This window comes from Macaca nemestrina, chromosome 16, assembly GCF_043159975.1.
Source record: "Macaca nemestrina isolate mMacNem1 chromosome 16, mMacNem.hap1, whole genome shotgun sequence".
Classification (NCBI taxonomy): domain Eukaryota; kingdom Metazoa; phylum Chordata; class Mammalia; order Primates; family Cercopithecidae; genus Macaca; species Macaca nemestrina.
This window is the reverse complement of record NC_092140.1, coordinates 89,534,230-89,547,152: the sequence shown is the minus strand read 5'-3', so window position 1 is coordinate 89,547,152 and position 12,923 is coordinate 89,534,230. Positions and strand designations below refer to the sequence as shown.

Below are 12,923 nucleotides of genomic sequence, written 5' to 3'. Positions count from 1 at the left end.
AAGCTTGATAGCTTTGGCATGAAACTCCATAGCATGTATGGTTCTCATTGACATATGCTAAACCTGTTTCCTCCAGCCAGTACTGGTGTCAGGGGAGTGTGTCTGACTTTTTCCTGAGGGTGACCCTGATAAAGAAAGAAAGCAAAAGAAAAGAATAATAAAGCAGGCACTGAAAGCAGAGAAACATAGTGGTCCCCACTGTAGAATTTGATTCGTTTCTTGCCCCTTTCTTCCTTTTTCCAGGCAACCTTATTGAATAGGCATTCATATAACTGGACCACTGCCTGCAGAACATCTCCAGGATTTGCTCTGATTCATGTTTGCATCTATTAAAACATAAACTTTGGCACATTAAAAACTAAGAGTTTATTTGAGCAGACAGTGATTCATGAAACAAGCAGGGAATGGTTAGGGGCTCGCTCAGAAATCTGGAAGGGGTTGAAGGAAAAGCTTTTATAGGGTGAATGTGAAATCAAAGAAAGTATTTGTCTGGTTAAAGTTTGAGCGATTGCCTTATTTGGACTATTTCAGTGACAGATTCAAGACAATATAAATAATGCCCAATTGGCCATTTGTGATTGGCTGAGATAAAGTTTAAAATTTCGTTAGGTTTCAGTTTGCTTATGTGGGAACCCAGGGTGTCAGAGTTAGTTCAGTCTAATGGCCTCCCATTGAGCTATTTTAACACATCTCTAATGCCTACTCCAATCTTGTTGCTCAAATATTCATCCATTAATAACTATTTCTTGAGGCTTCTAATATACTAGGTATGTTTCCAACTGCTGGGAACATTAGTAGTGTCCAAAGGGATAAACATGTATGACCTCAGAGAGATACTTCCTAGAGGGAGAAATGAATAAATGAGAACACGTAGTACATTATATGTGTTTGTGTCCTTCAGGCAAAGGCCACCAGGAACACATCTATAGTTGAACAACTAGGGTTTGTTATTTTTTGCAGAGAGGGACAACAGTGACCACAGGGACCCATAGGTGACTCAGAAAAAGAGTGTAATCTATTATAGGATTTGGGCTTTAGCTGGGCAACTTGGAACAGGGTCTCATAACATAGAGCTTTGCTCTGGATTTACAGTTGTCAGGAAGTAGGGGAAATTCTGATTGGGCATCTTAATAAATCTTACATATAGAGAGGACAGACTAGATTGAGGCTAAAGTTGTACTTGATAAAGAAGCAGCAGAATTAATTTTAGCAAAAAGAAAAGAGGTGTTTGGTAATTTGTGGGTGGCACAGTGGCCTTGTTTTTGTCTCACTTTATCAAAATCTCAGAGTGTCCTTGTCTGTTGTTGACCGTCTATGAAATTGTTTATGTACAGCAGGAGAACGGGGCCAAGCTGTGAACATCAGGCCAATTGCCAAATGGCAGGGGCTTTCTCTTTATCAGATGATAATAAGTGCCATGAACAAGAAAAAGCAGGGAAAGGCATATAGGGAGTGCTGGATGGAGAGAGGCAGGAATGATGTCGACTTAAAAACAGTTAGTGAAGGACTAATTAAACTGCAAGCAAAAAAAAAATCTGAAGGAAGTGAGGGAGGGGCCAACAAGTGGAAAGGTGGGGAGAGCAGCAGGAGGGATGGGAGGAACCACATTCAGAAACAGTGAGGAGATCAGTGGGCTCAACGGTGAGTTAACAAAGGTGAAATAAATACCTCTAAGGACTTCACAAACAGCTGCTGATGCCCAGGTGTCTGGTTGCTCAAGGTATTATCTGAGACTGAAGAAACATAGACTTTACCCCTTCATTCCCTGAAACTCCCCCTCCCTTACCCTTTGGCTGCATAAAAGCTCCCTGCTTCTGCTGCTTCTTTATTTTCTGAGATGGAGTTTCACTCTTTCGTCCAGGCTGGAGTGCAGTGCTCTGGGCTCACTGCAACCTTTGCCCCCCAGGTTCAAGCCATTCTCCTGCCTCAGCCTCCTGAGTAGCTGGGATTATAGCTGCCCGTCACCACAGCTGGCTACTTTTTGTATTTTTAGTAGAGACAGGGTTTCGCCATGTTGCCCAGGCTGATCTTGAACTCCTGACCTCAAGTGATCCACTTGCCTCCACCTCCCAAAATGCTGGGATTATAGGCATAAGCCCCTGTGCCCAGCCTCCGCTTCTTTTTGTTAAGATGAATTTGAGAAATCTTGCTCTCTTGCCTTCTTGCTTTGGCCAAATCAAATAAATCTTCCTCTATCTCTGAGCACCTGTGTGTCAGTATTTGTCATCAACTGCACGTCAGTTACACGAGTCTGACTCTGGGGTTTTATGACACTCTGATGATATCCTCTCTCATTAGAAGTCTTATCATCCCCTCATTCACTCCACACTAGCCTCTTTCCTGTTCCTAAGACAGGACCTTTGCATCGGTAATTTTTAAAATTCCAGTCGTAAATAGTTCACTATATATCTATCTAAGAGATAATTTTAAAAAGCAATTATATCAGTATCAACCTTAAAAGTGAACTATAATTCTGTCGTATCATATAACATCCAGTTCACATGTCCCTAATTTTCACTATTTAAAAAACTTTGTCCAAATCAGCATCAAAACAAGGTCCACACATAGCATTAGCTTAATATGATACTTTTAATCTATAAGTATCTTAGGACACTTTAAATCTGCAACAATAAAACATAATTGTTTTAATCTATAATAATTTTCTCTTCTACCACATTTCTTATGTTCTTTTGTGCAGTAGAACTTTCCACATTCTAGATTAGTGGCGTCTAACATGTTTACCTGCCTTTTTGTTTCCTCTAAACTGCTTGTTGGACCTAGACACTAGATAAGATGCAGGATTGATTTTTGCTTTTTGCAGAAATATTTCATAAGTGGAACTGGATTTTACCTATTGCATTATATTAGGAAGGTTATAATGTTGGACTGTCTTTTTTTGTGTCATTAGGATTGTTCAGTAGGTTCAGGTATTGAATTAATTCAATTTAGCCACTAGAGGTCAGGGCTTGGTTTAAAAATAAATACTGTACTGAACTTGACGAAAGATCTAGACAATTTTTGATCTGTGAAGGAGTAGAGAATTCTTTGTTATTAATGAGATGTCATTACTAGGAATTTCTGCCTAAAACTTTTTTGGTTCTTAAATATACCAGTGTTGGTTGCTTTAAAGGTCAAATACAGTTTTTCCAAAATAAATTTTCCATCGTTAACCATTCTAAATTTCTGTTTCCTAGATTTAAATACTACTCTATCCCAGACATTTAAGTCAGTTTATAAGCTGTTTTAGCTATTTACAATACTCCAGTTAAAATGGTAAAATGGGAAAGCTAGGACAGTGAGAAAAATACTGGTTAAACCAAACATGGAGAAAAGGACTGAGCAGCCAAGGAGAGGAGGAAGTCAGGTGATTCACAAAACTGTAGCTGCAGCAGGAGGCAAGCAGTGCTTCTTATCTGGGACTGTTGTTCAGGCCCATCTCCCACCGCTGTATCCACAGCTTTGTGTGAAACATACCTTGGTCTTGGCTGGTCAGCACTGTGAGTCCAAAGATGTTCTTCAATTTAACCACATTGAGAAGTTTGAGTAGGGATGATAGTTGAGGTAGATGTACGTTGTTGGTGTTTTGCAGAAGTGGGACAAATTTAACTCAGTAATGTAGCTCTTATGGTAAATTACTGGCCAAAAACCTAATGCTAAAACAATAGTAACAATACACATTAACATATTACTGTACTGTAACAGTACAGTAATAGCAACAATACACACATTTTTAGAATCTTATCTTTTCTTCAGTTATAATCTTAGAAGTGTGGAAAAACCTGAACTAAACTCAGATAATTGGCAGTTTAGATTCTGACCCTGTCTTATTGAGGCATCTTGTAACATGACTACGTTGAGCTTCTGTTTAGTTGCATGTAAAATGGGACCAATAAAACCTAGAGCTTCCAGGGAGGTTGCAAAGATTGGGTTTTCTCCTTACCTCATTAGCTGCTTCTGTTTAGTCTCCCTTGCTGGGTCCTGTGTATACCCAAACTCATTTTGTTTTTATTGCTGAATAATAGTCCATTGTACAGATATATCATATTTTATTTACTCATCAGTGGACAGACTTTGATTTGTTTTCATTTTTTGGCTATTTTAATTAATTCTATTGTGAACATTCACGTACAAGTTTTTGTGTGCACAGGTTTTCACTTCTCTGGGGTATATACCTAGGAGTGAGATTACTGAGTCACATGGTAAGACTATGTGTAGCCTTTGGAAGAAATGCCAGGCTGTTTTCCCAAGAGGCTGCACCATTTTACATTCCCATTAGCAATGAATGAAGTGGGTTCGATTCCTTCATATCCTGCCAATATTTGTTGTTATGTATCTTTTTTTATTATAGCCATCTTAGTAGTTGTGAAGTGCTATCTCATTGTGGTTTTGGTTCATATTTCCTTGAGAGCTAATGATGTTAAGCATCTTTTCATGTATTTATTGGCCACTTGTATATCTTTGCAGAATTATCTATTCAGATCTATTGCCCATTTTAAAACTGGGTAATTTGTCTTTCTAGTGTCAAGTTGTAAGAGTTTTCTGTTCTGGATACCATCCCTTATCAGATATGTGATTTGCAAATATTTTCACTCATTTTGAGGGTTGCCTTTTTATTTTCTTAATAGTCATTTGAACCATAAAAATATTTAATTTTGATGATGTTGAGTTCATTTATTTTCTTCTTTTGTTACTTGTACTATCAGTGTCATATCTAAGAAACTATTGCCTAATACAAGGTCACAAAGATGTACATTTAATTTTTTTCTAAGAGTTTTATAGCTGGCACCTCCAGCTTTTGTCTTGGAAACTATTGATAAGATCTTCAGATTTAGGTGAACCATCACACGACTCCCACCACCTCTTGGTGTGTTTAACAACCAATTTTCTGAAAAAAGTGTATGTGTATCTGGGTGTACACAAGTTGTTACAGATTTTACTGCTGAAAAGGAAGTGTAGCAGGCAATTTATAAATAATAATAAAATGTACTCTGAATTGCAAATATCATATGTCACTTATCGCAAATGCTTTCATTGATTTTTGCTAAATTATTGTATCCATAGCCAATCTATAGTTGCCATTCAACCATGACTTGACAAATTGAGTTACATCCCAATCCAATTAGCCTTTCTCCCAATAAACTTATTGTCACTAAATTCAATATATGATCTACTGTTAAATGATTTCTCACCCTATACAAATTATGTTTATTAAATTGAAATATTTTTCAACCTTAGCACAAATCAATTTCTGATTTATAGTGTTTGCCAGTTTCCATGGTATAAATACTCTCATCATGATTGATTTCAAGCTATTAGCATGACATTACTGAACACAGAACTGGGAAGAGATGCACAGTAGCACCCCAGTATACACTATTTGCACCACAAAGATACAATAGAAATAAATGACCTCAAAAGCAAAGATAATAGAAAATGTAATATAGTAATAAAGTAAGAAAAATGTAATAAATTATGTAACAAAGTAAACCCTTGGTATCCATGGTATGCCCTGGTGTTTGTGGGGGATTGGTTTCAGGAACCTGAGGGTATCAAAATCTGTGGATGCTCAAGTCCCTTATATAAAATAGCATAGTATTTGCATGTAACCTACATACATCCTGTTGTGTACTTTAAATCATCTCTAGAGTACTTATAATATCTGGTATAATGTAAATATTATGTAAATAGTTATTATACTATATTATTTTTATTAATATTCTTTCTTATTGTTATATTGATGTTTTTAATGATTTTTTTTCTATCTAATATTTTGAATCTTTGGTTGGTTGAGTCCATGGATGCAGAACTCAAGACAGAGTGAGCTTACTACATTTAGACAGTGATGACTTTTATTTATTTATTTATATTTATTTATTTATTTATTTATTTTTTGAGCTAGAGTATCACTCTGTCACCCAGGCTGGAGTGCAGTGGTGCAACCTCGGCTCACTGCAATCTCCACCTCCTGGGTTCAAGCGATTCTCCTGCCTCAGTCTCCCAAGTAGCTGGGATTACAGGCATGCACCACCACGACCGACTAACTTTTTAAAATTTTAGTAGAGACAGGGTTTTGCCATGTTGGCCAGGGTGGTCTCAAACTCCTGGCCTCAAGTGATCTGCCTGCCTCGGCCTCCCAAAGTGCTGGGATTATAGGCATGAGCCATGGTGCCCGGCCAGTGATGAGTTTTAAATATTTGTTGCCTTTGTTTTAACATAATTTAATGAATTATAAATTTGTATAATTTAATTTTTGATAATGGCTATGTTTAACAACTACATTGTAAAATTTTTTAAAATTGTTTATTTATTTATTTTTGAGACAGTCTCATTCTGTAGCCCAGGCTGGAGTGCAGTGGCATGATCTCGGCTCACTGCAACCTCTGCCTCCCGGGTTCAGGTAATCCTCCTGCCTCAGCCTCCCAAGTAGCTGGGATTATAGGTGACACCCAGCCAATTTTTGTATTTTAGTAGAGATAGGATTTCACCATGTTGGCCAGGCTGGTCTCGAAGTCCTGACCTCAAGTAATCTGCCTGCCTCGGCCTCCCAATGTGCTGGGATTAAAGGCGTGAGCCATCACGTTTGGCCTAAAAATTTGAGAGCAGCAAGCTCTCAAAAGCTTATAAAAGCCAATTCCAGCACACCACTAATTCGCCTCCTCCTCCAGCCCCAAATATACCATACCCATCTTGATAACAAATGTAGAAAAGATTTTTGCATTTGATGTTACGTGTTTTGGTGCTGTATCATCTGTGTTTTGGGGCCTTTGTGTGGATACCTTTACTTCTGGGTCTATCTCAGCCTCTAAGAATCTTTCAGAGGGTAGAGAAAATATAAGCCTTACCAGTAATTTCTGTTTCCACCTTCAATATTTATTGGCTATTCATAGGCTATGGCAGTGTTCTCATACTTTATCACTACTACAAAGCATCAAAGATTTCACTAAAATGCAGATTCTTAGGGCTCATGTTTCAAAATTCTCATTGTATAGACATAGATTGGGGGAAGAAATTTGTAAGAAGCCCAGGTAATGATGACACAGGTGGTTTTTATGCTTTGAGAAAGCAGCATCAGATTACTAAGAGATTCTAATGTTCAATAAGTGGAAAAAAGTCAATTACAGAGTTTATAAATTAATTGGATAACTAATTCCATTCAATCCATGAATGTATTCATTTATCAAATATAATAAAAACCATATTACATTTTAAAAAGCATGGCTCTTGGAGTCATGGACTCATATTGAATTTAATTCAAATCCCTGCTTGTAAATATTAAATGATATTTATGTTTTTATCTTCTATCTATCTAGCTACCCGTCCATCCATCCATCTATCTGTGTTGAATAAATAAAATTAAAATAAAACATGGCTCATGTTTTCAAGAAGCTTCCAGTCTAGTGAGGAAGTAGAAAACAAATTAGTGGTCCCGGTTCAGTCTGATTATATTATGTGTAGAAGCTATATCAGTAGTGTAGAGGGAATCTAAATCAGACAGAGAGGTAGGGAGGGTAAGGGAGAACTCAGAGAGGCGATACTTCACTTTGATTCTTGAGGCCATATGGTGTTAACTGTAGGAAAAATGATTGGAGGTTATTTTAATGAGAAGTAATTAAATATATGCGAGTGGGAGGCTTGAAGAGGCAGTACAGTTGGCCCTCCATATCTGTGGGGTCCACACCTGCGAATTCAATCAACCATGGATTGAAAATATTCGGAAAAAAACTCACCCCAAATAACAATAAAACAATAAAAATAATACAAATAAAATAATTTGTTCAATATAACAAGTATTTACAAGGCATTTACATTGTATTAGGTATTATCAGTACTCTAGAGATGGATTAAAGTATTTGAGAGGATATACACGGGTTATATGCAAATACTATGCTATTTTATACAACGGACTGGAGCATCCATGGATTTTGGTATCCTTGGGGTTCCTGGAACCAACTGATACCAAGGGACGACCAAACTCTAAAAAGCTTAGCAGACATGCCTGAGGGGTAAGGCAGTTCTGCTAAATATTCAGACAAATAAAGACAAAACCAAACAAACACATATTTGGTTATACCTGTATCCAAGGACAATGGAAGCCATTCTGATTCATATTTTTTTCTTCTTATTTTTAGATGGAGTCTCGCTCTGTCACCCAGGCTGCAGTACAGTGGTTCGATCTCGGCTCACTGCAACCTCCGCCTGCTGGGTTCAAGTGATTCTCCTCCCTCAGCCTCTCGAGTAGCTGGGATTACAGGCATACACCACCATGCCTGGCTAATTTTTGTATTTTTAGTAGAGACGGGGTTTCACCACGTTACTCAGGCTGTTCTCGAACTCCTGACCTCAAGTGATCCACCTGCCTCAGCCTCCCAAAGTGCTGGGATTACAGGCATGAGTCACTGCACCCAGCCTATGTTTTCTTAACTAAATTAGCCATTCAAGTGTTTCTGGCAGGTGAACTAGGTCCCTCTTCTTCTGTAACTCCATCTAATTTCTGCCAAAAAAGTTACGATAGAAATGATCTATCTTACTTTCAAATTAGTTTTTAAATTTAAAATTTGAATATCCTTAGTAGGTAGCAAGCTCTTTGAGGTCACTGATATATTCTATTTCTTTACATATTATCATTCCAGCTCAGTGACATGCCTTGTTCACTGCTCACAAAGGAAAATGTTAGTGATTCTGAATAGAGAGATTTAGAGACTTCTTACAGTATGCAAATACATGGTTCACAAGAAGACTACTTCTAGAAGAAAATTATCTGAACTTTTAAAATTATGATCTGAGTTAGGATACACCAGAGTTAATAAAGAAATGTGGAATAAGAACTGACAGAAACTGGAAACACTGACCTCCTAATAGTAGGAAAGAAAAAGACAATAAATTGATACTTTGAGATAAAGTAGATTCATTTTGGCTTATGGTAAACAATATTTCCTCTACATTTTTTGAAGTAGGGAGTAAATACCATGCTACATGAGCAGATGTCTAAGTCCCTAGAGCAACAATCTATGAACATTTACAATGGGGTAGGAAAAAAACACAGAACTTCTAATCGTAAGACCTGGATTTGAATTTCATCTTCAGTATTTCCAGCTCTTTGGCCTTGCTCATTTTCAGTCTGTCTTTTGTCACTCGTGAAAAAGAAATTGTCATCGTCATTGTCGTCATCATCATCATCAATTTCCTCAAAGGGTGATTAGAAAGAGCGAATAAGATAATGTATGGGACAGTACTTTGTAAATAGTGAAATTCTCAGGAAATACGTTGTTGTTGTTGGTTGTTGGTTCTGTAAGGAATCCATCGTTCTGAGATCTTCTCTTCTCTAACTTAAATTCACATTCTACTACCACAAGTGAGTTTCAACCAGGGCAAGATCTAAGATGGTTCTCCCAGGTCAGGGCCTGGGAAGTAGGTGTGACTGACTAATTAATCCTAGGCAGTAATTCAGGAGACGATGATAGGACCAAAGCTACCCAGGGTATCTAACTCTTGGGAAAATAGTGAAATGAGCCTGATGCAGGAGATGTGGAGACAGTACAGGAGTTGTAAAGGCTGGGAAGAAAATAACATTTCTGGAGTTGATTTCTACTGACATAAAGGACCAGGGAGGGCACAAAGCTGCCCCAAGTTTCCTTTAAATATCATAGTTTCTGGAGCTGGAGGGATACAGGCTGCTAGATGTCCTAACTTAGGAAAGCAGCTCGGCTCCCAATATATTCTTTGATATATCTTGATAATGGGCAGTAAGTAATTTTTTGTTGAACAAACAATTTTGTTTTGAAATAAAAACAGCTGCTGGAATATTTAAGGTTGGGAGATACCAAATCAATGACACTTCAGTGTGTACACATTTGATAAGGTTTTTTTTCCCCCCCATTCTGCCATATTCTTACTTCCCAGAAAGCAAAAGTTGATAGTTATTTTGTCTTTCAAGTAACTTTTTCACCGAAAAACTCAAAATTTTAGAGATAGCTTATATCATTAATGGCTATATGAAATTTATAAAACAATGGAGCTTTAAATGTTAATATTTGCATAATTAGTTTAAAGTAGTATTAAATATGTCTATTAATTTTATTTTTAATAATTTATTCACCCAACAACTACTTAGACGCACTATTTTGAAACAGCAATTGTGTCATAACCCAAGGATGAAAAGTGGAGCTTCTGTCTTGATGGATCAACTATGATATAATCCCACATTTGATAGAATGGATCTATATATAAAGGGTAATGTGAACAAAGGAGAAGACATTTACCTTGAAAAGTATGAGAAGGTCCTTTCTCTGAGCACATGAAAATCAGAAACATGCCTTAGGAAAGATGGGGACTCATGGGTCTTTCATGGGTCATGCATTAAAAATATATACAAAGTCTGTTAAGAAGAAGGTTACCGGAGATGGGCTGCTAGATAACAAGATTATCTTAAAATTGAAAGAGATTTGAGCATGTTTGTATTCTGCCAGGAGCAAAAGAGATCCCATATACCAGAAAAGAAAACCTTTGCTATCATTTAATAGGGTCCCTGAGTATGTTAGAGGGAAGGGATTAAAAAGAGTAAACCAAAGTGGGAAGTAAAATAGCCTGCAAGGAGTCCTTGGAGTGAGTGATGGATAAACACTCTGGCGTGTTTGTATTTGAAATGGGGAATATATTAAGCACCTGGAATTTAGTTAATCCTGTTTCCCAAAGCAGTAACGATCTCCTTATTAGCATAGAAACTGAGAAAGCCGGGCCGGGCGCGGTGGCTCAAGCCTGTAATCCCAGCACTTTGGGAGGCCGAGACGGGTGGATCACAAGGTCAGGAGATCGAGACCATCCTGGCTAACACAGTGAAACCCCGTCTCTACTAAAAAATACAAAAAACTAGCCGGGCGAGCTGGCGGGCGCCTGTGGTCCCAGCTACTCGGGAGGCTGAGGCAGGAGAATGGCGTGAACCCGGGAGGCGGAGCTTGCAGTGAGCTGAGATCAGGCCACTGCACTCCAGCCTGGGCGACAGAGCGAGACTCCGTCTCAAAAAAAAAAAAAAAAAAAACTGAGAAAGCCAAACAAAGACAGACTGCCAACACTGAGCCTGAATAGAGTCTTCTTCTGCATCAGAGACACAGAGCTAAAGTTGTCTGTATTGGAATTTAAGCAACATATCTTTCCCCTTTAATTGTCTCATACATAGAAACTGTTAATATGAATATGATACACCTAAATCGGAAGTTATAAGATACTGTATGATGAATTTTGTAACAAGAGAGGTGTTAACGTGGCAAATAAAAAGAACTTTGTGGCTCACGTCTGTAATCTCAGCACTTTGGGAGGCCAAGGAGGGGGGATCCCCTGAAGTCAGGAGTTCGAGACCAGCCTGGCCAACATGGTGAAACCCTGTCTATACTAAAAATACAAAAAACAGCTGGGTGCGGCTGTGGGCGCCTGTAATCCCAGCTACTCAGGAGGCTGAGGCAGGAGAATTGCTTGAACCTGGGAGGCAGAGGTTGCAGTGAGCTGAGATCACGCCATTGCACTCCAGCTTGGGTGACAAGAGCAAAACTCAGTCTCAAAAAAAAAAAAAAACACTCACCATAAGCTTTCCTATTTTTTGTGTTTACGTCATTTCTCTTATTTTGGAGAGCACTTTTCTCTGTTTGTGTTTTTCGAGGTCCAGTGCAAGCTCCACTTCCTTCATAGAGCCCCCAGGAGATTAAAGGCTTGAGTAATCATTCTTTCCTTGGAAATTCTAAAGCATTTATTTACAGAGTTGGTATATTTTGAAAAAGCATGCATATCCAATGTCTACCCAACTAGTTTGTGAGCATCTCAAAGACAGGGGCCATGTCTTATCCCTCTTTACTGCCTGATGTGTAGCATGGTGCTCTATTCAGAGTACCTGGTCAGTAATAAGTAATAGTTGGTGATAAAAGAGGTGAGAAAATGGCATATCTGACCACTTATGGAACTTTCTGTTCAGGAAACTAATGTTAACTCGGATTTGTACAGCTGCACACAGTGGAGAAACAGGATCAATATTTCTAATATTATAAAATAATGATATATTCCCCATCTCTTATCCAGAACTCTGGGAGCCAAATTGTTTTGGAATTCAGAATTTTTCCTGTTCACTACAGGACCTGGGGTAGCACTTCCTGTTAGTATTACACAGTAAGTGCATAAATAAAACTATAAATACCCTCATGTCAGTTCAAATCAGGCTTTTATTGATAGGGAATTTTGATAGTTTTACTTTCATAGAGTATAAAATAAAATTATTTGCCTGATGATAAATCTACATGTCATATTGTTGGCCTTGCAGTTCAGTTAGTTTCTATGGAGAGATACTGTATTAATACAAATGTCGCAAGAAGACTGTAAATCAGAATTTCAGTATTCTGCTAAAAATCATAGTTTTTAGCCCAGGTGCAGTGGCTCACGCCTGTAATCCCAGCGCTTTGGGAGGCGGAGTTGGGCAGATCACAAGGTCAGGAGCTCGACACAAGCCTGGCCAACATAGTGAAACCCTGTCTCTACTAAAAATACAAAAATTGGCCAGGCGCGGCGGCTTGCACCTGTAGTCCCAGCTACTGGGGAGGCTGAAGCAGGAGAATTGCTTGAACCCTGGAGGTAGAGGTTGCAGTGAGTTGAGATCGCACCACTGCACTCCAGCCTGGGCAAAAGAGGGAGACTCCGTCTCAAAAAAAAAAAAAAAAAAGTCATAGTTTTTAGAGTTTGTCTGACTAATGCATATTGGGTAGTTTGTATTAATATATCTTAGATAATTTTGGTGAGAATTTTGGCAAGAGTTTTTCTTTTCTTTTCTTTGAGACAGAGTCTTGCTCTGTCAGCCAGGCTGCAGTGCAGTGGCACAATCTCCGCTCACTGCAACCTCCGTCTCCCGGGCTCAAGCAATTCTCATGCCCCAGCCTCCCAAGTAGCTG

General features: G+C 38.4%; 1 long non-coding RNA gene across 3 annotated transcripts in view; it reads left to right on the top strand.

Moving 5' to 3' along the window:
* Nucleotides 1-12,923, top strand: part of LOC105486033 (uncharacterized) — a 42,168-nt gene that overhangs the window by 12,318 nt on the left and 16,927 nt on the right. The window contains exon 3 of one of the 3 annotated variants that reach the window (XR_989915.2): nt 8,631-11,970. The exons of 1 other annotated variant lie outside the window; for it this stretch is intronic. This is a non-coding gene — a long non-coding RNA (uncharacterized lncRNA). One more of the 3 variants, XR_011614895.1, reaches the window with a different exon arrangement.